A 21,813-nucleotide genomic window follows, 5' to 3' on the forward strand; every position below is an offset into this window, starting at 1 on the left:
CGGATGACCAGAAATATCTAGTGGATCAGGTGGTCTAGTCGCTCTCAATTGTGGACAGGTCTTTTTCAACAGCGAGACATGAAACACTGGATGGATCCCCATCTTGTCTGGTAATTTAAATCTAACTGTGACTGGCCCTACAATCTTGTCAATTACATAAAATCCTACGAATCTAGGTTGGAATTTTCGATTGCCTTTTAAATGAAAATTCTTTGATGACAACAAAACCTTATCGCCAATCTGATATTGTGGGGCAGGTTTCCTATGTTTATCTGCATAGTGTTTGTAGAACTCCTTAGAGCTTTAACTAAATTTGTCTCTGCATATTGAAGGAGTAACGTCATGTCTCTCATTAAGGTCCCCACTGCTGGAACATCCAAATCTTCCGTTAGCAAAAAAGGATTCGGATGGCGACCAGAGTTCAAATAGAAGGGAGAGTAACCCTTGGAAGCACTCTTTGCATTATTACATGCAAATTCTGCCATCCATAACATGTCGGACCAATCTCCTCCTCTCTCAACCCGGAACAGACGCAGATACTGCTCCAATTCCTGGTTGACGCGTTCAGTCTGACCATCGACTTCAGGATGATAAATTGTAGTCAACCTACTTTCCACCCCCAAACCTTTCAGGAATGCCTTCCAAAAATGCGAAACAAATTGTGACCCCCCTATCAGAGACCACTGCCTTCGGAATTCCAGGGAGCTTTACTACATGTTCGCCAAAAACCTTTGCTAACTGTGGGGCAGAAGGAGTTCCCTTTAACGGAATGAAATGACTCATCTTAGAGAAGATGTCCACAATGACTAGGATGGTGTCATAGCCCTTACTCACAGGAAGGTCCACAATCAAATCCATGGAAATGGTATGCCAAGGATGTGACGGGGTTGGGAGTGGCTGCAACAACCCTGGGGGAGCCTGTCAACTAGGTTTTCCTCTAGCACATAATATACAAGATTGGACATATTTTTTGACATGAGAAGACAACCCAGGCCACCAGAAATATCTCGTCGCTAGGTCCAAAGTCTTTGTGATTCCTTTATGACCAGCAAGCGGATGATCGTGACAACTTTGAAGAGCCTTCTGCTGGAGAGTAAGTGTCGGCAAGTATAAAGCTCCTTTGTAGTAAGGCAGTTGTTGGTGTAGACTTTGCTCGTCATCTTGAGTCACCCAATCCTGAACTTCCTCAGAGGACAAACTCTTTCTGACTTCCTCTTAAAAGGTATCCAAAATCACGGCACCAATGATCTTTGATTCTTGGATGATGGGTTGAGGCTCCACCAAATGTTCCGTTTCTTGAGTATTGAGACAAGATAACACATCCGCCTTACCATTCCTGGGGCCCGGACGATAGGTGATGACGAAATTGAAATCAGCAAAATATAAAGACCAGCTGTCTTTAAAAATTGCAAGTTCTAATGGTCAGAATACACCGTGACCGTATGTTTAGCGCCCAGCAAATAATGTCTCCAGTCTTCAAAAGAGTCTTTTACTGCCAAGAGTTCTTTTTCTGCGATGGTATAGTTCAATTCTGCAGGGCTTAATTTTCGAGATCGGTATGCAACCGGATGAAGTTGCCCCGTGCTCCGATGTCTCTGAGAAAGAACTCCACCAATGGCCTGATCGGAGGCATCAGCCTCAACGAAAAAGGGTTCAGAAGGATCAGCATGTAACAGAATTGGTGCGGAGATAAACTTGGCTTTCAAATCACAAAAGGCCTGTTCCGCTTCTGAGGTCCACTCAAATTTCACTCCCTTCTTGAGCAAGCGAGTAATGGGGACAATGAGTTGAGAAAATCCTTGAATGAAGCGACGATAAAAATTGGCAAAGCCTAAAAATCTCTGAATTTCTTTAACGTCTTTGGGTGAAGGCCAATTCTCGACTGCTCCAACTTTTCCAGGATCCATAATAACTCCTTGGACTGAAAGGACAAACCCCAAAAACTCCACCTTAGCAGCACTAAAGACACATTTCTCCAGTTTGACAAACAATTTATGGGTTTGTAAACGTTCCAGTACCTTTCAACCATGTTCTGGGTGATCTTGGGGGTCCTTGGAATAAATCAAAATATCATCCAAGTAGATGATCGCAATTTTGTTAATTAAGTCCCCCATCACATCGTTGATGAAGTGTTGAAAAACCGCAGGTGCATTGCAGAGACCGAAGGGCATCACTTTATATTCGAAGAGGCCAAACTTCGTCCGGAAGGCGGTCTTCCACTCATGGCCCTCCTTCATACGAATGAGATGGTACGCTCCGCGAAGATCTAATTTTGTAAATACCCGGGCTTCTTTTACTTGATCCAAAAGGACTGAGATCAAGGGTAACGGGTATCTATTCTTGATGGTCACCTGGTTTAAGGTGCGGTAATCAATGCAAGTCCTTAGTGTTCCCTCCTTCTTAGGTATAAAAAATAAAGGAGAGGACACAGGGGACTGAGATGGTTGGATAAACCCATTCGCCAGATAACGGTCCAAATACTCCTTCAAATGTGTATTCTCTGCTTCAGTTAAAGCATAAATCCGACTGCAAAGAAGAACTGCCCCAGGTTCAAGCTCTATAGTGCAGTCATAAGAGCGATGTGAGGGGAGCAACTCAGCCTCTTGCTCACTAAAGACCGCTTCAAATTCCTGATATTCTTCGGGAATCTTTACTGAGTCAATGACTCCAATGGACTGTCCTCCAAATGAGAGTAGACTAGCTTGGGATGGATCCAGAGGGCCTTCTTGCTTCTGATAACAATGTTCTTGACAATAAGAAGACTTCATCATCACCGTACGATTCTCCCAATCAATAGTGGGATTATGTACTGTCAACCACGGCAATCCCAATATACACTGGAATTGAGGAGCATCAATGAGATTAAATTGCAGTTTCTCGATGACCGTCAACTTGTGTTAACTTCAAACATTCGGTGTGGCTGGTAATTGGGCCCGATGACAAGTTTGTCCCATCCACTGCTTGTACAGGTTCAATTTTCTCCTTCTGAATTGCTTGAATTCCCAATCGTTGAGCAAACTTGATGTCGCAGAAGTTGCCTGTGGCCCCAGAATCCAGCATAATCGCCACACTAGGAAATTCAAATTCTCGAAATCTCAAGGTCATGTGCAGGATAACATGAGGTGCCATAGTCTGTAAGGTGTTCATAATTAAATGTGCTTCAGGAGTCGTCTTCGATTCATTCACCACCAGAGCGACTATGTTTACGGATGGCTAGAGTAGTTTCCCTTCACTGGGGTTTTTGGACGTCTGGTACATTCCTTGACAAAATGCCCCGCACCACCACAATACAAGCATAACTTCTTTAGACGACGTTGCTCTTTCTCTTCATTGCTCAAAGGTCTCCTAGTGGCTCCAATCTGCATAGGCTCTGAGTCATTCTGTCCTTTTCCACTGTCCGTTCTCATTCGATCAAAACGGGGAAAGCTTACTTTCCAATCTTTTTTCTTTTCTCCTATGCGTTCAGAGTTATGGAAATCCAACTCTAGCACCAAATCTACTAAGACAGATAGTTCCTTTGGATGATTTGGTATCTGTGCCAAAGTGTCCTTTAATTCATCACAAAGTCCTTTATAAAATAAGGCTGCCTGTTTCTCTTCTGGCCAATCGGTCTCAATGATCAGTTTGTTAAACTGCGTTAAATACGTCAGTAAGTCTTTAGAACCTTGACGCAACTCCAATAGCTCGTTGTCGGTGGCCTGAGATACTCTTCTCCGATCAAAAATCCTAAGAAACTCCCTTTTAAATAGGGCAACATCATAAAGGAAAGGGTCATCCCTGGTCACTAATAGCATTGCCAAATTAGCTGCATCTCCTCCCAGATAGGACAAAACAAAGGCTACTTTCAACTGAGCGTCAGGGAAAAGGGTCGGGCGACACATAAAATGTAGGGAACATTGGGTCAAAAATATCTGGGCCTTTTGAGGATCTCCCTGGAATCTTTCTGGGGCGGCTAAAGGAATAAGGGGTGAAACAGAATGAATCACCTGCGCCACAGACTTGGGGTCTTGACTGGGAACTGAGGAAGGAACTGTTGACGCACTTACTACAGGATTGCCCATCGCTAACCCATCTACCTTGTGAGCCAAAGCACGCGCCTCTTGCCGAGACGCCACTAATTCCTGTTTTAACACCTTATTTTCCTCATGTACTGCCCCTATCTCCCGTTGGATTCCTAACAACATTTCTCCTAATGCCTTGAGATTAAACCCCTCCGCCATTCTGCCCGGGCAAAGCAATTTTCTTGGGCATTTCAATCTGTCAAGAAGCTCCAAATGCTTTGCAGAGGCAGACCGTAGCTAGTCCCAATCTCCTGCCGACCGGTGACGCAGCGGTTAAGCTCCTAAACCAGCCGATAGGGGAAAGGGGAAGTGGATAGAGAAAAGAGACACTCCCATTGCTGAACGCCCAGGTCAAGGTCTGGAATCTTCTAAAGGTTTCTTCCGACCATCTTGGCATGGATGTCTAATGCACAAAGAAGGGGAAATAAGAAAACATACCTACCAAGATACTCGAATTACAATTCTATAATTAGCACTTATCCTACCAGCTAGTGAGGGAGTCTGCGCCTCTCTTCTGTATTTATATTTGACTGGAAGCCCTGTCTGCAAAAGAAAGACCTTATTACTAAGGAGCTAACTGGCAGTTCACTCTTGAGGGATTAACTAAGTTTCACCTTCATTACCTGTGAGCTTCTCTTTACTGTGGTGTATAAATCTCTGTCTTCAAGTAGACTTTCATCCGGACTATAGTACAAATGTCTGAAGTAACAGCATCCTCCACAAGCGCGCAAAAAGGATAGGGGAAGGAACAGAGGGAAGGATAGAATAGGAAAAGCGCAAGCTGGGAGGGTACGCAAGAATAGGCAAGTTGACAGTTCCTCTGCGCCACAACAATAGCCTTACTGTAGGTCCGTAGTTGAAGTGGCTCCGAGACTGTGACTGCTTACGCCGGGACTCTCTCCTGAAGAAGTTCAGACTGACTCAACACCAATTTCGTCATTGGCGTTTGAGGCTGAAGTAGTCGTCTGGAAACTCCCAGTTGAATACGCACTTGACAGTTCAAAGGTGCGTAGTAACCAAAACTGAGGACTATGATGCTCGGAAGTCTTAGGCAGAATTACGACTTCCCTACAAGGAGAAGTGTCAATACTCTTAACAAGAAAATATTCCTCCCGCTAATACTATTTAGCAGAGGAACGAACTCAAGCTGGCTTCTCAGGAAAAACGTTTGTTGAAGTGCGCAGCAAACAGCGCTCGCGCTCCCCAAGAAACACTCTGTGGCATAGAATGGCAACCGGTCCCGTTACTGTTCATACTGGCGGCCATCTTAGGAGAGGTTGTATCACTAATTACAGTAATACCACACATTCACTGTGCTAGGCTTAATGTTCAATCGTGGCCGCTTACAATCTACCTGACCAGCTATGGATGCCACAACATGACTCCTGACAGGAGGTCCCAAGACACTCTTGCCTGGCCGCCCGTCCACACCAAGGACAGCAATTGAGAGCGGAGACACTTAAAAAAAGTGTTGCGTGAGCGGAATAGGTACATTCGTAAATAAATACAGGAATTTCGGCAGAATGACCATTTTTGTCAATGCCACTTTTCCTGCAATGGACAGTGGAAACTTGGACCAAATTGCCACCTTAGAATCCAGCCAATTTACATCCCATTCAAAATTCAGGTTCCAGAGTTCTTGCAGACTCCGGCTGAGCCAAACGCCCAGGTATTTGACCTAGTCTGCTGCCCATCGCAGCGGGTATTCCGATGTCATCTCAGGGGTCCCATCCCTCAGCGGAAATACTACAGATTTCCTCCAGTTTATATTAGTGCCAGATAGGCCGCCAAATGTAATAAATTCCCGGAGCACTGGGTCTAAATTTATTGTGGGATTCCGGATGTACAGAGTGACATTGTCAGCATATAGGGGGATTAAAAGGCTCCTAGTGCTGAGGCCAATCCCTCTAGCTGTGTGGTGTTGGCGTATTCTGGCTGCGAGCGGTTCCATGGCGATGGCAAATAATAACGGCGAGAGGGGGCAGCCTTGTCTTGTGCCTCTGGTAACTTCAAAACTGTCAGATATCAAGCCGTTTACACGAACATGAGCCTTTGGCTTGTTATAAAGCAAGTGAATGCGGCTCAAGAAGAGAGGACTAAATCCCATACGCACCAAAATCCTGAATAGGTACGGCCACTCAAGGGAGTCGAACGCCTTAGTTGCGTCTAGAAAGACGGCAACTGCCTGGACGCTGGGGTGGAAATAATGCAGGATTGAAAAAAGTGTCAGAAGATTATGGGATGTTGCACGCCCTGGTATGAACCCTTACTGGTCCGGGAGGGCCACCATCGGGAGAAGCGGCTGCAGACGGTTTGCCATCAATTTAGCATAGATTTTGACATCCACATTAATTAATGAGAGCGGATGGTAGGAGTCCAGCTCCTTTTCTTCTTTATCAGGTTTTAGCAATGTCATTATGAGAGCCTCGAGCATGGAATGAGGGATGTCCCCCGCCTCAAACGCCTCGGTATAAACTGCCAAAAGCTTCGGAGCTCGTTCTTCACTATATGTTTTGTAAAAGGCCATGGTTAGGCCATGGTTAGACCATCAGGCCCAGGGGCCTTGTTCAGTGGCAAACTTTATTACTTGCTTTATATCTTCTACTGATATTGGGAAATCCACTTACCGCCTATGTGTGTCGTTGAACCAAACCAGACCTTTGGAATCCAAAAAGCCCTGTAGGCCCTCTGATTGTGCCGATTGAGTCGCTGTGTATAACGAGGAATAAAATGTGGCAAACTCTCGTAAAACTTCCTCCTGACATGTCACAGTAGTGCCGTCTGGTCTCGTTATTGTATGAATGAATGTGATGCAGTTAGACTTACGGATCATACCTGCAAGTGTTCAGCCCGGCCTATCCCCCTCTCCATATCGCCGGCCCTTAGCATGCTTCCCCAGAAACTTAAGCTCTCTCTGCGCTTCCTCTGCAAATTCTAATAATTTACTTTTCAGCTCTGCCGCTATTTCTGGGCATGCTCCAGAGCAGAACCGCCACTCCAGGTCTTTGCTCTGGCATTCTATCTGTGTTATAGAGCCTCTTATAGCTTTTAAAACTCCCGCTTGCCTAGCTATGCATTTCCCTCTTATCACCACCTAGAAAGCATCCCATATTGTTGCTTCTGAGGGGACCGATCCAGAGTTCAATTCAAAATATTCAACTATATCATTCCTAATCTCTTCTTTGAATGCTTCATCGAGTAAGGCATTGGGGGGGTGGGGGGTAGTCTCCAGCTAAATGCACGCGATGTTGAATCTGGGAGTGACAATTTAAGCAAGCAAGGGGCGTGGTCCGACAGAGACCGAGCAAGGTGAGTCACCTCTAGCGTCCAGGAGGCTATGTCTGATGATACCAGCCAATAATTTAGCCTCGACCAGGCAGCGTGTTGACTCCAGATGCATGTTCCCTCCTGTACCTGAGGATGTCTATCTCTCCAAATGTCGACCAGGGCACCCTCAGACATAAGGTCGCGTAGTGCCAGACTGGTGTGTGAATACAGCGTACGCGACGAGCCTTGCCTGTCAAGGGCATCATTAAGCACAGCATTGAAATCCCCTCCCCATATTATCGTAGGAAACTGTGAGGAGGCTATCCGTGCCCAGACATCTCGAAAAAAGTCTGGGGAATCTACATTTGGACCATATACGGCCGCCAGTACCACTGGTTTGCCTCCCAGTTGGCCTTGTAAAACAACATACCTCCCCTCAGGGTCTGTGAATTCTGCTGTCTCCTTCCAATCTAGTCCTCTCCAGATAAGGATAGCTACCCCCATGCATAATTTGAATAGATTGCAGTGTGTATCCCCGCCCATCTAGCATGCCTCAGTTTGTGTGATGGCTTGACATTCAGGTGTGTTTCTTGTAAGAAGCATATATCTATATTATGCCCAGTCAGATAAGCATGAACCAGCCTGGCTTTTCAGCCATCATGGCATCATGAGGTCCTCTAATATTCCATGTAAGAATGTTGAATGTTACCTTACGCATCTCAAGAATAGTTGTGAATTAACGGCATATAAATGGCACATCCAAATAAGCCACATCTCCTTGTGTAACCAAATAAAATACAGACAGCATGCAGAGCAGTACGTACCAACCAAACAACATTCCCCACCCCACCCCCTCCAACCACCCAATTAGGTTGAGTTAATACCCCCCCACCCCCATTTCTAAAGTGAACTATAGCTAACATAGGGAGCCTTCCCGTGTGGGCATGGTTACGCCGGCATGCACCCCTGTGGGTAAAGGGTGGCTAGGGAGTTGGGTAAGCGTGCCCGTGGAGGTACTCCCGAAACAGTAAAGTGGCAACAACCACCCTACCAGTTTAGACTGAAGAAGTATGGCCCGCCCCAAAGTACTAGCAGTATGCCAAGTGAGATGGCCAATGCACATCTCAAAACGGATAATGGACACTCAACGAGCATATGCCAAAGTGAAAATACATAATTCGTAAAGTAGCAGACATTTGGATGAGCAATGTACATATGATACTTCAGTCATTATCGCTAAGATTATCAGTTCCTCTTGCACCATTGGGGCTTGCTGCCGCTGGGACCGGCCTCGACTTGCATACATGTTTGGCAAATTTAAGGGCCGACTTAGCATCCACAAAGAAATGGGCTGAACCATCATGAGATCTAAGTTTAGCTAGGTACAGAAGAGAGTAGGGGATTTCCGCCGGTCGTAAAAGGCGCTTAGCTGGAAGAAAAACTCCCTTCGTGCAGCTTGCACCGCTGGGGTAAAGTCAGGGTAGAAGGAAATGTTATTACCTTTATGGGTGATCTGCCTCTTCTCTCTCGCTAGGCGCAATATCAGGTCTATATCTTGATAGTTTAATAACTTGGCCAGGATGGGCCTCGGCGTGCCTACTACCGGTGGTTTTGGGTCAAGAGCTCTGTGCGCACGTTCGACCACGAACACCTGGGATAAATGTGGATCAAAGAGCTCATGTAGCAGATTGTCTTGACAGGTTTTTTGGCTCTATTTCGGAGTGATAAAGACTTTAAGCTTGCTCACATCTAGGATCTGTATTCTTACCTTGTGTTGTCCCTTTTAAGCCCTTTTTCTAGACCTAGAAGAGGATAGCTGCTTTATATGATGATAGATCCCTTATTCTTGACTCTAATCTATCTATTGCCTATTGGCTTTGACATAATTATGTGTCCTTTCATTATCCTGCCTATAGTAGAGGGTGGATCCTGTGGTCCTGACTTTATATTACACATTGGTATGGTTTGTGTAGGTACTCTGACAGAGCTAAGGGTTATTTCATCCTTCTCAGGCCTACAAGGCCCAGAACTAGAGAGACTCCATTTTGCTTTCTGTCCCTGCAGGGCTGAGATGCTTGAAGGGGAAAGGTAATATTTTGGTTTTGAGCTGTTGTTCGTCCTAAGCGAACCGGAGAGAACCGGCCAGAGCTGAATCTAATCAAGAAGTGTCCCTGGGCTCAGGTCTCTAGAGGAAACAAGCAGTTGATCACTGTGGGAGCGTCTAGAGCAAGGAGCCTGGTGCATGGACCTGGTGGGAGGAGGCTGATGGCTGGAACTTTCCATGAGGAAACAGTATTCCATAATAGTGAAGTGCAGAGGCGGAGTCAGTTAGTTGAGTTGGAGTTGCAGGAAGAGCTTGAGCTGGAGAGAGTTCGAGCGAGAAGGAGTTGAGCTGGAGCTGCAGAGTCAGTTGAGTTGGAGGGGCGGAGAGAGTTGAGTTGGAGGAGCGGAGAGAGTTGAGCTGGAGTTGCAGAAGGAGTGGAGAATCAGAAAGAGTTTATGTTGAATTGGAGCAGAGGAGAGGAGTGGAGTTGCAGGAGGAGAAGAGACAGAAGATGCTTGGAACAGAGAGAAGACAGACAGACAGTCAGTGAGCTGGAACTGAAGGAAGCAGTCAGAAGCAGTTACTTTTCAGGAGGAGTTGTGAACAGCTGGAGTCTGAAGTAATGCCTTTTAGAAGAGACTGAAGTTATATCGTGGATTAATCTGTGGGAGCAGCTGGAGTGAATTGGACATTGGCATGGAAACAATCAGATAGAGTGAAGAAGCTAGTGGAACGAACGATTATCAGAGCGGCAGAAACCATTAGACTGAAGTTGGAAGGTGGAGAGAGTTCGTGGGGGAGAGGAGTCCAGTGCAGAGTGATCAGCGCAGATGTGTGTCCAAGAGTGCAGGAGAGGATCTAAGACGAGCTAAGGCACAGACGAGAGAGAAGCCCAGATGACAGCTAGAGCAAGACTTCATACTCCCTAGGTGATATTGTTCCTTACTTTTCAAATATTAACCTTGTCCTTATATTATATGTCTAATCCCTTTTCTTTCAGCGGTGTGTTACAGTTCCTGTTAGTCACAGAGACCCCGCAGATAACATTAAAGATACCCCAGTTCTTAGTGAACTAGTGTGCATGTGTTGTTCTTATAATAGAGAGCGTTTAAATCAGGTAATAACTCTTGCATACAGTGTATGTCTCTTGTTCTTAAAGCACAGGTAACCTTTCCTTCCAGTCAGGTGTTACAGCCAGAACAGATGCTGCCCCTGATCCGGTAAGTAGCCACTGAATAATTAGGGAGAGAGAGGAGCCCTTGAGCTAAGAAAATAGATAGACACTAAGTGATTCGGCCATCCCATAATATTATTGTAGTAGCGAACCCTTAGTGAATAGTGAGAGAGACTTCCCAACATAGAGAGAGAGAGCTGAAGGTATTCATAGGAAAGTGATGGTCGTTGTGTAGCGGCGTTAGTGAGAGCACTGATTGTGGTCAGTGTGTATACCCACATGATTGTGGCTTGAGAGAGCACCGGGGGGATACGGTGTGTAATGAGATCGCCTCTAGGGAAAGTGGCGTTAGTGAGAGCATCAGGTGGAAGCCTGATGTGTAGGTCCGCCGGATTGTGGACCGGATAAAAAGAGAGCACTGGAGCTGCAGCTCAGTGTGTATGGCACGCCGGATTGCGTGTCGAGTGAGCACTGATGGTAATCAGTGTGTAATGGTAAATAATCAGAACTGCCCCAGGGTAGATTAGTCTGGATCCATGTGGTCGCGAGACTATGAGGTATGAGTGTGGTGTAGGGCATGGACGTCCTTAGTAATCAGTGACTATTCCTAGTAATCCCTATAGATTTAGTGGTGTTTCTGATGATATGAGCATGTATATTGCGAGTTCCCCATCCTCAGGTAGGTACCCAGGTGCCTGGATAGATGGGTCCTGAGGAGGGAGGTGGTTACGTTTTGGCCAGGTTGGTGTTGCTCTTGTGAGCTGGTTCTATCTGGTCTGAGAATCTGGTCATAACACAGATCTGCAATGTAAGTCTCCATTTTTGTGATAGCTGTAGTCTCCGGAATTCCAGTGACGCGGCGGTTATTCCTTCTCGAACGCGCCTCTAAGTCATCGTTCTTTGCCCTGATTACCGACAGTAATTTGTCCATATGTAAAAGTTGTTCTTTCATCTCGGCTCTGAACTCGTGAAATTCGGTCTGCCTATTCTCTAGGCTGTCCAGCCTTGTTTCATGTGTGGACACCTAAGTTTTAACAGAGTCGAGTTGGGTGGTTAGTGCATCCAGCTTTGCATCAATGTTTTTCAGGCTATATCTCATCTCCAGCATTAGGGATCCAAAGTCTTCCCCTTTACCACCTGTGACGTCAACCTGGCTTATTATGTCAGATGTTTCTTGTTCCTGCTCAGATTGTCTGGTGTTTTGTTTATTGTCAAAGGTAATCTTGGGCTGTCTGGCGTCCATTTTCCCCATCTTGTACTCGGTCCGTATGGTCTTTAAATGTAGTATGGGTTATTTGCAGAGGGCGGCGTAAACATTCTGTGGTTCTCCCTTGGGCTTCTGTAGAGGCAGCAGAAGAATGTGCATCCGAAGTCACCCGCACTTCGTCAGGAGTTCTGTTGGGGGTGACGTCGAGACCTACAAGTATCTATGCCAATCTGTAAAACCACAGCGTCGCACAGGTCAATAGCACATCAACTAATCGGACATCCTGGCATGTGAAGGCCTTCCAGTGCAGTAAGGCTTGGCAGTGTCAGATCACCTTCCTCCCACAGTGATCTAAAGCTGCGTCACATCAAAGGCACAAGGCGTGTGGGAGATGTAGCCGCCTCAGCACCAGCACTACGCATGGATCTAAGGAGCAATGGCAGTACTCAACTGCAGCCCAGACAAAATGGAGGCGCGTCACCGTGATAGTGTAGCTGACAAAATGGCGGGTGGCCGCGCTATATGTGTATAGTTTCCGACTCTGAACCGGGTGCCCGGGGTCAGCACCTACGGTGCGCACTGCGTTTCTTCTGTGCCTTGCAAGGGAGCAGCAGCCGGGTCCAACTACGAGGGATCACTGAGTCTCCCCTTCAGATACGAATAGTGCCAGCTCGCGTATCTCCGCCCTTGGCCCACTGCTTATCTCCCCAGCAGCTTCTAACTGCAATCCGACGCCCTGGCCGTAGCTGCCGACGCAGCATAGCAAATGGGGACCCGGTCGTCAATTCTCCAGCACCGCCAGTGCCCCGCTATCGCTTCTCTCCGCTCCCACCTCGAGTTCAGGCACCAGCTTTCTGCCTACGCTCGCCTATGCCACACATCCAACGGTACCTGGGGAGTCCGGATAATGTCCTCCGCTTTGAAATACCGCCAGGACGATAGTTCTGTCTGTCCGCCTGGGCCCTCCTCCGCAGCTGTGGGATCGGAGCCGCAGCAGCCTCTAGATCACGGTCCGTTCGGGGTCAGGCCCCAGCAACCCCGGGCTCGATTTCTGCGACGGCCGCTCGCAGCAGGCGGACTACGGAGTCTTGTGTGGCTGGTCTTCTCTTCGGCAGTCACAGCTCGCCACACGCAGCTTCTCCTACGATCCTCGACTGATCGCTGCGTGCACAATGCCCCAACGATGCAGGGCAGTGTGGTTAGACCTCCACAGCTGCACTTTTTAAAGGATTAATAGAGGATTTTGTTCTCTAGCCGGCGGAGCTCGCTAGGAAGCGGCCATCTCGCAGCTCGGTTGGCCACGCCCCCCCCGTTGCTCTGGTTATTCATAAGAGGATCCCCTTTAGCGCAGGCAAAGTGGTAGCGGACAGCCAGAGCCAGTTCCTTATTGTCACAGGTACACTCATGTGCCATTTCACAGCCTTAATAGGTGTGTATGGCCCAAACGTTGACGACCCGGACTTCTTTCACTCATTACCCATACATTGATGAAACTCAAGCCTAGTTTGATTATTATCGGAGGGAACTTCAATTTACTATTGGACTCCAGTCTAGACACTACATCAACTTCCCCGACTCCAAGCCACGCTCCAGATGCGCACTGAAGGAAAGATGCAGACAACTCTCACTAATACACATATGGCGAAAGCACAATCCTACCAATCAATCAATCAATCATTTCATTTGTAAAGCGCACTACTCACCCGTGAGGGTCACAAGGCGCTGGGGTGGGAAATGCTGCTACTGCTCGAAAATCCAGGTCTTGAGTTTTCTGACGATCAGCAGGTCTGGAGTCTGCCGTAGGTGGATGGGGAGGGTGTTCCAGGTCTTGGCGGCGAGGTGGGAGAACGATCTGCCGCCAGAGGTCGCTCTTCAGAAGCGGGGGACTGTGGCGAGGGAGAGGTCGGTGGAGCGGAGCTGGCAGGTGGGGGTGTAGAAGCAGAGTCGTCTGTTGAGGTACGTGGGTCCGGTGTTGTGGAGTGCCTTGTGTGCGTGGGGGAGGAGCTTAAAGGTTATCCTCTTGTTGACCGGGATCCAGTGCAGGTCTCTCAGGTGGGGTGTGATGTGACTGCAGCAAGGGATGTCAAGGATCAGGCGTGCAGAGGCGTTCTGGATGCATTGGAGCAGTCTCAGAAGTTTGGCCAAGGCGCCAGAGTAGAGGGCGTTTCTGTAGTCCAACCTACTGCTGACGAGGGCCTGGGTGACCGTTCTTCTCGTTTCAGTGGGAATCCACTTGTAGATCCTGCGGAGCATGCGGAGGGTGTTGAAGCAAGAGGAGGAGACGGCGTTGACCTGCTTAGTCATGGAGAGGGTGGAGTTGAGGATGACCCCTAGGTTGCGTGCGTGGTCAGTGAATGTTGGGGTGGTTCCCAGTGTGGCCGGCCACCAGGAGTCGTCCCAGGCCGAAGGGGTAGATCCGAGGATGAGGACCTCCGTCTTGTCCGAGTTCAGCTTCAGTCGGCTGTTACTCATCCATTTGGCGACGGCCTTCATACCTTCGTGAAGGTTGGTTTTGGCGGTGTGGGGGTCCTTGGTGAGGGAAAGGATCAGCTGGGTGTCATCGGCGTAGGAGATGATGTTGAGGTTGTGTCGACGGGCGACGTGGGCGAGCGTTGCCATGTAGATGGTAAAACAGAGTCGGGATGAACCCTAGGGTACGCCGCAGATGATCTTGGTGGCTTCGGAGCGGAAGGGGCAGGGGAGGGGGGGGGGGGAGGCAGATGCTCTGTGTTCTGCCGGAGAGGAAGGAGGTGATCCAGTCCAGGGCCTTCTCTTAGATCCCAGCGTTGTGGAGGCGTGTTCGTAGAATTGTGGTGGCAAACCGTGTCGAAGGCGGCTGACAGGCCCAGGAGGATGAGGGCCGCAGTTTATTCGTTGTCTAGCAGGGACTTGATGTCATCGGTGGCGGCGATGAGGCCAGTCTCGGTGCTGTGGAACCCGGCCTGGGAAGGGTCTAGGATGTTGTTCTCCTCGAGGTAGCGGGTCAGTTGTTTGTGGACGGTCTTCTCAATGACCTTTGCCGGAAATGGGAGCAGGGAGATGGGCCGGAACTTCTTGAGGTCCTTGGGGTCCACCTTGGGTTTCTTGAGTAAGGCGTTGATCTCAGCGTGCTTCCAGCTCTCCGGGAAGGTCGCTGTCTCGAAGGAGGTGTTGATGACTTTCCGGAGATGGGGTGCGATAGATGTGCTGGCTTTGTTGAAGATGTGGTGTGGGCATGGGTCTGATGGAGATCCGGAGTAGATGGTGTTCATGATGTCGTCGTCGTTGATGTTGATCCAGGAGAGCAGGCCGTTGGTGAGGATGGTGGTCGTGGGGGAGGAGGTATTAGTAGTTGTCGGGCGGTCGTGGCGTTGAAGCTGTTGTGGATGTCTGCGATCTTGCGGTGGAAGAAGGTGGCCAGCGAGTCGCACAGGTCTTGTAAGGGTGGGGCATTGCTGGTGTTGGAGCTGGGGTTGGAGAGTTCCTTCACGATGTTGAAGAGCTCTTTGCTGTTGTGCGTGTTGTTGTCTAGGCAGTTTTTGAAGGAGGCCCTTTGGACGGATCTGATGAGGAGATGGTGTCTGCACACACATTACTCCGGATATCATGATACATGGACCAGGATAGATTATTGGTTGGTCTCTACGGGAATGGTTGGCTGGTTTCGAGGCCTTGAGATATTGCCACGAACATATTCTGTCCATTCCCCAGTATTCCTTCGCTTGGATGTCCCGCGTCCTGAGGGATTTGAGCGACAGTGGCGATTTCCAGGCCGGGTGCTGCAGGATGAGGTTTTTAATGCGGAGGTCAGAGAAGCCATTAAAGATTATTTTACTATAAATACTGGATCTGTAGATACTTGGGCAATTTTGTGGGAGGGCTTTAAAGCATGTATACGGGCAAGTGCTGGCGTCCTAAAGGACTTGTGTGCCACTCTGGCCCGCATTGAGAGCAACATATCTACACTAGATTCTGAGTTACTTCGCAAAGCCACAGCAGATGCCCTGACTCGGCGTTTGGCAGTCTTGGTTGAGTTTCGCGAAGCCGCGGATAGGGAACTGCTGTATCTGGGTAAATATCAGTCTGCTAGGAGATATGGAGAGGGCGAAATACCTAGAAGAGTGCTGTCGCAAATGAGACGCCACCCTTACAGCAAGGCATAGATAACAGAGATATGTCCCACCCCAAATCAGCCGGACTCCTCCATGTTGAAGATCTGCAACACTTTCATGAAGTATTTCAAGGCCTTATACAGCTCTAGGATTAGCTGCAATCTCAATGATCAGAAAGATTACTGGCAGAGCCCTTATCTGTAGCGAATGTTCTGGGTGCGATAGAAGCACTCCGTGGTTCATCAGCCCCTGGTTTAGATGGATTCACCGGGGACTTCTATAAGGCTTACAAAGATATTCTAGCACCCCAATTGATTGAGGTCTATGCGGAGGCACTTGAGAGGCAAGTACTCAACCCAACGCTTCGGGAGGCAGTTATTATTCTCCTTCCCAAGCCTGGCAAAGACCCCTTCCTATGCAGCTCCTATAGGCCCCAATCGTTATTAAATTTCAATTATACAATTTTGGCCAAGGTCACCGCTAGCAGGTTTTTTCTATTAATGGAATTTATTATATCCCCGCACAATCTGGATTTGTTCCGCATCGTTCCACTTTACTCAATCTTCGGACCCTCTTTACTGTTATACACAGGATTGATCCAAAAGTGCCTGCTGCGCTGTACTGTTGGACGCCGAAAAGACCTTTGATTCTTTATAATGGCCATTTTTCCTCTCTGTAATGGGGGATGCCTGTGGGATTTGTTTCCACCACTGCCTTCTTGTATGATAATCCTACGGCTAGACTTCGCATAAATGGCACACTATCACATCCCTTTTTGTTAACACGTGGCACGCAACATGGATGTCCTCTTTCCCCACTCTTATTTATTTTGGCAATGAATGAATGAAACAGTTCTTGTAGATGCGCGGACTAAGCCCAAATGGGCGTCAAGGCGCCTAAATCAAATGCAGAAGCTAGCAAAACTACGAAGTCCTATTTGCTCATGGGTAGGCCCTCTTAAAATAGTAGGTTTTGAGAGCCTTTTTGAAAGACTCGATGGTTGGGAGCGTTTTTATTTCTGTGGGAATGGATCCTCTAATTAGACATCTCCAGGAGAGACATCTCCACTGGGATCAACAATTTAACACGGGACCCGTGTTAGTCTCACTTTATGCAGACAACTCCATTATGTATGTGCGACACCCGCAGGACAATCTTGAGCCAATCATAAGGGAAATACTTCGGTTCAGCCGCTTTTCAGGGTTAGGCATCAACTGGCACAAATCTATAATTTTCCCTCTAACGGAGAGCACGACTCCTTGGGATTGTGGATTTCCGCTTGAATGGTGCCACGATTCTGTCAAGTATCTAGGTATTCATATACACTTAGATGCTGCCAGTATTATTAGTTTAAATTACGGCCAACAATACACAGATAAGAGACACAGGTAGAACGCTGTCTGCGCTTCCAGTTGTCAATGGCGGGCAGGGTCGCTATACTTAAAAGGATAGTGCTTCCCAAATTTTTGTACGTATTTAATAACATCCCCATCCCTCTCACTAAGACTTTTTTTTTACAATTACATACACATCTGATAAGACTAGTATGAAGAAAAAAAAAGAAGAACAAATCAGAAACTGCAGTAACCATCCCTTTATCAAATCAACATCCTGTGACAATGTTTCTAAAAAATTCGTATGTTACAATAAACTATGCGATGTTTAATGAAAACAACCCTTCAGTAAGTGCATTCATTACATGACAACACATGCATGAAAACAATACACACCATTTTAAACCATGGAATAAACATGTTCTATACCGAAACACGCCGCAACAAGAATATGCTCAGAGCGTACATGAAAATACCACTACGGGCAAATAAAACCAAAAACATTTAAATATTTATCTGAAGTGCACCAGTGACAGAAAAACTCAATAAAAGTAAACTTTAACTGCAGCATGAAAACGTGCTACAACTTTCCAATCCATGAGTGAATGTGCTGTTCACAAGCATAAGTGATGTTTGGGGCAAAGCAGAGTGCAATAGCTTTATTGTCTTGCTGTATTTTGTCTGCTTTTAAGATTTACATTTAATTGAATGGCGCAAGGCAGGATAAGTGTGCAGGAAGATGTACTCTGCCTGAGGTGAGGTGTAGAACATATGGGACCTGTCATTATGTAATCAGTATAACTAACTAGAAGGGCCGCTGTGTTCTCAAAAAAGCTTGAGACTGCAAAGTTTGTGTCTTCAAAATTCTGCAACATTTGTGTCAATTCCTCAAAAAATAATTTAGAATATTCAAAATGTGTCTGAAATATATTCAGTTTAACATTTGTATACGTGCAATTAAAGTCCTTGAGCAGCAGGGGCTGTTTGCAAAATGCATTCCTTTTCCATTCAATACTTAAGACTTGTCCCAATTTTTGGATTGGAAATTCTTACAAACCACCCTATCCCGTAATGTGTGAATGCTGCATGAGATTTTTCCCTTTTTGTCGATTTTTCCCTGTACTTCTAGTTTTAACTGTTGCTTAATCTTAAATTTTCTCTTTACGTTTGCTCATAATTTTGCAAATTGTTTTACTTCAATATGTTAGATCTTTGATTAAAAAGCATAAAAGGTTCTATAATTTAAATACTTTTATAGTAAGGGTTATTTTTCTGTTTTAGAGTATGGAATTGTGTTTCTCTGGAAAAGCTCAGCAAGAAACACCTTTTAAAAACGAAAATTAGCAAAATCTATATAGAGCAGGTGACCACCTGAAAATTCCTAGAACATCTGTATTTTTCCTAGCTTCAGGGTAATCTTTCCATTACTTAATACTATATATTTTTCTCTAAATGCAATTAACATGTTTAGTTCATTTTTACTTCACCTTTACTGTATGCAAAATCTTGAGATTACAATTTTTGTGATCAAACTGCTTCTTCTAACTTTACCCAATCAAAAAATTAAAATATCAAATATTTTATATACAAAATAGTTGTAATCTAATGTTCAGTTCCACTACAAAACAGCAAAATTGCAGTTTCTTTTACATCATAAGACCAAGTAAAAATGTTTTACCCTGAGCGCCAAGTAAACAATACTTATAATCCTGTATATCCATTTTTAATGCCTTTCTTTTCATGCAAGATATTGTTTTTAAGCGACTATTATGGCTTTCACATTACTAAACTAAATCACTTAAAATATAGACATTAACACATACAACTGAGAGCCCAGAAACAATTCAGTATGTTGGGCAGGCTACGTAAGTAGCCAATAATAAAGAACAAATTACACTATGGAAGAATTGTGGGCAAGTACTGAACACACTAATTAGCTATTGGGCCTCAAAAGGTAGGTAAACACTATTTCGGTCATATGACATGTTTTCCTATTCAGTTACAAGTATTGCATTGTATTGTAGGAGATGCAATCATCTTGAGTACTCTCATCTGGATGTTTCCCTTTCTTTACTATAATCTATGGCATCTCTACAGATATAAACTCTCGCCAATGTAGACCTGGCTTAAGAAATGACGTTTTTTTCTAAATTATGGTTTAACAAACTATTTTTCAGAAATGACTGCATTAGTAACCTTGATTTTTTTGACTATTTCACTAAAATAACCCATTTGAAACAGAGAGAACCATCACTTTGCTTGAAAGGGTCATATAGAGTCAATTTGTGTTATGATAAAGACCCATTTCTTAAAAGGAATCTAAAATCGAATCATCTAGCTCAAAGCTTGTAATGCATGAAGACCTTAAGAAATGATCACAGGAAATCGGTTTAAAATAAAGCTTTATAGAAACAAAACAAATGTACAACTTCATTCACAAAAATTAACAAATATAGGCAGTAGAAAAGGCTAACTAGAAAAGAAGTTGCTAGGCATACTCTTTGGACGGGACAAGCGGACATTCTTGGGAAACTGCTATTAGTATGATCCAGGCTTTTCTTCCACTGACAGTAACTAAATCATTCATCTATTAGGGTATTTATTTGAGAAACAAAAAATATGGCAAATATGAATGAATGACGGAAGTATGCAATTTTAGACATCTACAATATATCTGTCAAGAAAGAAGTCATACACTGTGGGACAAAAACAGTGAGACAAGAGATTATGTAAATAACTCGGGGAAAGGAAATTATCAGAAATTAGTGAAAATCTGCACGACAAGCAAAATATATGTTTCTTTAATTCAAGCTCATTAAGGGCTACAAACTGATCTCCATCCAAACAAAGTCAAAAAGCAAGGTTGGATAAGATGCCAGAGGTGGGAGGATGCCAGTACCTTAATCGATATTTGAATGCGTTGCCTTACCCCTAGAATTCACAATCAAGGACAACCAGGAGCATCGGTATAAGAGAGACTATTAGCATGTGGGTTATCTTATCAATTTTAACAGACCTTTGAGGCGTCTTAAGTTCTGTAACATCTCATTTATTTTTATACTACACAGAAAATAAAAGAAATTCGGATTAATGGACTATTCATAATCCCTTTCTTTACAGTAGGACAAATGTTTGGTTTAATGCTCTAATGTGTAGATTGGCTTAATTGCTATATTAAAACAGGACAACAACAAGCATTGGCAGAACCAATAGGTCTGGTTTAAATTGTCAACACATGCAAAAATCAAGCATTGGGTACCCACAAATGCAGTTCATAGCTGCTGCATGCACAAATGCTACTTATACCACTAAAGTCTGTCCAATTGGTATCAACGACAGAAAAAACCAAAAGAATACATCAACGACAGAAAAAAAGAATAACAAAAAGAAAAGGATAACTTTCTATATAAAGCATGTAGGAGATAAAGAATAGAATATTACAGTGTGATGACTGAGTATACTTTTTAGGTGTGTAATAGTCCTTTATGCATTTCAATGGAAGCACTTCATACACCAAGTTGCCGAGAGCATATGGTGAGAGAATAATACTGCTCTAGGGGAGCAAAAGCCCACTTTAAGTATATTTTAAAGAAATAGTAACAATATGACTTGCAGACAAATACACTCCAAAGCAAGTTCTAAAACAGAATTTAACAAACATTGGCAAAGCCTATTGATTGTGCCTATGCTGAATCTATTAGGTTTGTCAATGTTCTTTTTAGATATTTTATTTCAAAAAGCAAGGGTTGAGGCAGAAAAACAGCACCTGCTTTCACCTGTGACTTGAAAGTTATGGCGATGGTGCTTATGAATCCAAGGAACACAACCCTGTCTGCTCCTTCAAGGGCAAAACCCAAAAAATGCAATGAACAATATGGAGTCAGCACCCATCTATGAAGTGTTCTTAGGCAGTCTCTATTGTTCTCAATATATTTATAAGAGTACAAGGTCTTGTAATAAGAAAAAAGTCCAGACTGTTGCAAAGTTTCTTATTCAAATTCTTTATTGTAGTGTTCCAAGACAGGCAAAAAAGCCAAGCACAAATATGGATTTCCCTTCTTAGCCTAAGAAGGGAAATCCATATTTGTGCTTGGATACCACAAAAAATATTTTCCAACACCGAGTGCAATACCAGCATATATGACAATATTTTATAAAAGGCAAGTGGGATTTTTTTTAGAATAGTCAGGGGAATCTATTATATTCCCCACAGACATACTGAAGCAGAGGCAATCTAATCTGTCTCAATCAGGGCTATTAGTATGTATGATGACAAGCAGCATTTAATTATTTGCAGTTTAATAACATTGTGCAAACAAAAACACAGTTCTAAACTCTGGCAAACAAAAACAAAAGCTCTGTTTTTGTTTGCACTTTGTAAAACTGCCAAAAATAAAATGTCGAGCCCTGTCACATACTTGAATCTCCCCCTCCAAGAATTAAGGACAAAGCGTTAGCCTTTGATATCTGGGGTAATTCTTTGGGGTAGGGAGGGAGGGGGGGGCCGCGTGTGAATGACAGGCATCAACATTCTATTTTTGGCAGTTTTACAAAACTCAAAATCGGGTTTCTGCATGCAGGAACCGGGGGGCATGAAACTAGCCTTGAAATCAGTAGTCTCCCGCCTAAAACGGT

The 21,813-nt window shown here is 45.2% G+C and overlaps 1 protein-coding gene across 2 annotated transcripts in view; it reads right to left on the bottom strand.

The window, feature by feature from the left end:
* ELMOD3 (ELMO domain containing 3) overlaps positions 1-21,813 on the bottom strand; it is a 227,320-nt gene that overhangs the window by 204,977 nt on the left and 530 nt on the right. The window lies entirely within an intron of this gene.

Source organism: Lissotriton vulgaris, chromosome 11 (assembly GCF_964263255.1).
Source record: "Lissotriton vulgaris chromosome 11, aLisVul1.2, whole genome shotgun sequence".
NCBI classification, from domain to species: Eukaryota; Metazoa; Chordata; class Amphibia; order Caudata; family Salamandridae; genus Lissotriton; species Lissotriton vulgaris.